This window comes from Macaca nemestrina, chromosome 1 (assembly GCF_043159975.1).
Source record: "Macaca nemestrina isolate mMacNem1 chromosome 1, mMacNem.hap1, whole genome shotgun sequence".
NCBI classification, from domain to species: Eukaryota; Metazoa; Chordata; class Mammalia; order Primates; family Cercopithecidae; genus Macaca; species Macaca nemestrina.
Genome location: NC_092125.1, coordinates 186,809,424 through 186,812,932, shown reverse-complemented (window position 1 = coordinate 186,812,932; position 3,509 = coordinate 186,809,424). Strand labels below are relative to the sequence as shown.

The 3,509-nt window shown below is 44.6% G+C and overlaps 1 long non-coding RNA gene across 1 annotated transcript; it reads left to right on the top strand.

The window, feature by feature from the left end:
- Positions 1 to 279: 279 nt before the first annotated feature.
- LOC105494978 (uncharacterized) lies at positions 280 to 3,292 on the top strand. Its single transcript, XR_011609295.1, has 3 exons — positions 280 to 1,101; positions 1,224 to 1,321; positions 2,991 to 3,292. It is a non-coding gene; the product is annotated as an uncharacterized lncRNA (long non-coding RNA).
- Positions 3,293 to 3,509: the final 217 nt, after the last annotated feature.

Below are 3,509 nucleotides of genomic sequence, written 5' to 3'. Positions count from 1 at the left end.
GCCTATGAGGCTTTCCTGCTCAGCTCACAACAGCCCTGCTGGTTGGGATGTGGTGTGTCGCTGCTCAGACTCTAGTTGCTAACTTGATTCTCAATGTGGCGGTGTTGGGAGTCTGGGCCTCGTGGGCAGTGTTTGGGTCATGGGGGTGGATCTCTCATGAATAGATTAATGTCCCCCTGCAGAGGCATATGAGTTTTTGCTCTAACTGGAAGGGATTAGTTCCTGAGAATGTGGGTTTTGAAAGGAGCCTGGCTTCCTCAGTCTTTCGTGCTTCCTCTCTCACTCTGTGAGAGTCCTGGGTTGCAGTTTTGCTTATTGTGCTTGTTTTGTGTTGGTTGGCCTTCAGCCAGGAGGTGGCGCTTTAAAGAGAGCATCATCAGTGGCAGTATAGGGAGGATCAGGTGGTGGGAGGGGCCATAGAGCTCCCAAGAGATTATGTCTTTTGTCTTTGGCTACAAAGGTGAGTAGATAAAAACTTACCAGGTGGGTGCAGGGTTAGGCATGTCTGAACTCAGACTCTCCTTGGGTGAAGCTTGCTGCAGCAGCTGTGGGGGATGGGAGTGTGGTTCTCAGGCCAATAGAATTATGTTTCCAGGGGGATTATGGCTGCCTCTGCTGTGTCATGTAGGTTACCAGGGAAGGAGGGAAAGCCATAATTACAGGCCTCACTTAGCTCCCATGCAGCCCAAAAAGCTTGTCTCATTCCCATTATGCTTCACCAACAGCACTGAGTTTATTTCCAGGCAGTGGGTGAGCAGGGCTGAGAAGTTGCCCCAGGTTACCAGCCTCCTGGCTGAGAAAGCAAGCAGGGCTTTCAGGTTTCAAGCTTCCTCATCTGCTGTGGCTTCTGTGCTGTGTCTGTACTCCCGATTTACCCCCTCCCCCAGTTCTGTCCAGGAAACTTCATGTTCAGTCAAATTTATTACGAAGTTCAGCTGGAAATTTCCTTCTTTGTGTGGTCTTTTCCCAGTTCCTCTGGCTGCTCTCCCTAGGGACCCCTATGAGACAAAGTCAGAAATGGCTTCCTTGGGGACAGAGAGTGCCCGCTGCTTCTTCTACCGCTGTATTTCACTTGGCTCTCTAAATTCATCCCAGCTCCAGGTAAGGTCAAATCCTACTCCCTCGATCTGGACTTTCAGTTTTCCCAGTGAGGGTATGTGTTCAGGGGCAGAGGAGTCCCCTTTCACACTTTAGACACTCACAGGTTTTTGACTGTTTCCTAGGGTCTTGCAACAGCAGTCTGCTTCCTTTGACGGGTCTGGGGATTCTGTCGGCTTTCCAGGTGTATCCTGCACTAGTTATTGGAGCAAAAATTCATGATGTGAGTCTCCATAGGCTACTCTGTCTGTCTGAGTGGGAGCTGCAAGTTAGTCCTGTCTCCTGTTTGCCATTTTTCCCCCAATCGGTGTATATTAACTTTTAAAAATTAGTGAAACATACAGAACATAAAATAGGACACTTTAACAAATTTTAATTGTACAGTTCCATGGCATTAATTACATTCACAATGTTTTACAACCATCATCACTACCTATGTTCAAAACCTTTTCATCATGCTAAGAGGAACTCTGTAACCTTTAAGGAATTACTCTGCCTGCCCTCAGTACCTAGTAATCTCTAATCTACTTTCTGTCTTTATGTTTGCATATTCTACTACCTGTAAGTGGAATAATACAATATATTTCCTTTTATGTCTGGCTAATTTCACTCAGCACACTGTTATAATGATCATTCCTGCTGTAGCATGTATCAGAAATTCATTCCTTTTTATGATTGAATAATATTCCATTGTATGTATATACCACATTTTGTGTACCCATTCATCTGTTGAGGGATACTTGGTATCTTTCTGCCTAATAACTATTGCTAATAATGCTGCCATGAACACTGGCTTAGAAGTATCTATTCAAGTCATTTCTTCCAAGTCCTTTGTTTATAGACACAGGAGTGGAATTGCTGGATCCTATGGTAATTGTGTTTTTATCTTTTAGAGGAACCACAAATCTTCTGTGTCCCCCTCACCCCTCTATCCACTGGAACCTGTAGTCTTCTAATTGTATTCCAGAAATGTCGTTCCTTGCCATCCCTCAGTCTTCTCACTTGGCCTTTCTGGGTCTCTGTTTGCCCTCCCTCCACACTGAAGCCACAGCCCAGCTTAGACCTTCCCACACTCTTCATCAGGGAAGACAGCATCTCAGTGTTCCAGCAGGCAGCCAAGCCCTCCGTGGGCTGATGCCTCACCCACATTTCACTTGTCCAGCCCACGTCCTAGCCCTGTTCATATGGAGACGGCTGAGAACATCCTCCCCTCACCTCTGCCTGCCACATCCTCAAGGCTAAGGCCAGAGCCCAGGTGCCTCTCGCGCTCTGCTGGCTGTCTCCCTCCCTTCCTCGGCCCCCAGGCAGCATTTGTGATTTATCCACAGACAGTTACAGACCAGTGCCTAGGATAGTGCCAGAAACAGAGCTGCTCAGTGAGTGAATAAGTGAGTGAAAGGATGAATGAGGAGCGAAATATCTGGAGCATAGAATGTGTTTCTGTGCAACACATTTTCATCCTTGACTGTGAAGTCTTCAAGGCAGGGACAGTATCGTTTACCTCTGTTTTCTCATCACCGTGCACAGGACTTGACCCACAGAGGTAGACTTAATAAATACTTTTATATTTGCATGAAGTTAATTAAGTTTTTAAAATGAACAAAACAGAATGGAATTCACTGAGAGTAAATATTCGTTCTGAGCTAGAAATGGAGCTTAGGGATGCTCTCCTATCCTCTAGTGGCAGCGACATGACTGGCAGCCAGTGTTTAGGAAGAAGTTCTCATTCTGGGATGAAGCAGTGCTGGAGAAGGTGTATCTGGAAGAAACATTTGCTTAAAGCCTGTTGCATGAAAGTTTATTCACTATTTGAAGAATTCACAGAACTATTCCTTCAGAAAAAGCTTGTTTCTACTACTATTTACACCATTTTTGGCATTTGTATTTCACAGGACATTTCCTGCAGCTTTTCAGATTTCCACAGCAGCCATTTTGGAGTGTACCTGTCCAGCTCAACAGCTATTTCAGGTGTGTTTCATATTTTACAGACTGGAAACCTTCAAATGCTGTGTCACACAATAAATATTGAGCTTTTCTTTCCAAGGCAGTCTATTGTCCACATTTGTATGTTTTTTGCCAATATTGTGCTATGTGGAGTGTGGGACCATGGTATCGAGATCCCATTGCACGTAAAGAATTTTGGCAACTTGGAAAGTAGATGTTAATACGTGAACATTACACTGCAGCAAAAATTTAATTGGGCAAGACAAGAAAATGTGGGAGATGACACACATTGATGTAAAACTTTCTATAAAGGCTTACTACTACCTTTCACTTCTATGGCTTGAAAGGTAGGACCAGTAAGCCGAGTGAATTCTAAATATATGCAAAGCTTTGAATTATTCAACATGGCTGACTATTGAGTTAAGTAGAAAAGGTGGTGTGCTGCATTGAGAATGAGTGGGGAGAGA